We start from the raw sequence: 451 nt of genomic DNA on the forward strand, positions 1-451 counted from the left end.
GGCTCCCAGTATGTGATAGGGGGCAAGCTGGGCTGAGGGAACCCCCTCCCCAGTGCACAAATTTTTGTGCACCGGGCCCCTAGTTAAAAATATTAATCAAAAGCAAGGTAGTACTTTTTCACCAAATTAGCCAAGGTCATTTTTTTAAAAAGTTCCAAAGCTGTTAAGGAGGTGATGAACACGGTACTCAGGTGAGAGTGTTCAGTCTGACAATATTTATTTATTTATTTATTTTTAAAATATATATTTTTATTGAATTCAGAGAAGAAGAGGGAGAGAGAAAAACATCAATGATGAGAGAGAATCATTGATTGGCTGCCTCCCACACGCTCCACACCGGGGATTGAGCCCTGACAACCTGTGTCCTGACAGGGAATTTAAGTGACTTCCTGGTTTATAGGTCAATGCTCAACCACTGAGCCACACTAGCCCGGTGAGTGTGCAGTCTGAC

At 43.0% G+C, this 451-nt stretch overlaps 1 protein-coding gene across 1 annotated transcript in view; it reads right to left on the reverse strand.

Moving 5' to 3' along the window:
• The window catches only part of TMCO4 (transmembrane and coiled-coil domains 4), an 82,945-nt gene that overhangs the window by 57,004 nt on the left and 25,490 nt on the right, over positions 1-451 (reverse strand). The gene's annotated exons all lie outside the window — the stretch shown is intronic.

Source organism: Myotis brandtii, unplaced genomic scaffold (genome assembly GCF_000412655.1).
Source record: "Myotis brandtii unplaced genomic scaffold, ASM41265v1 scaffold754, whole genome shotgun sequence".
NCBI lineage: Eukaryota > Metazoa > Chordata > Mammalia > Chiroptera > Vespertilionidae > Myotis > Myotis brandtii.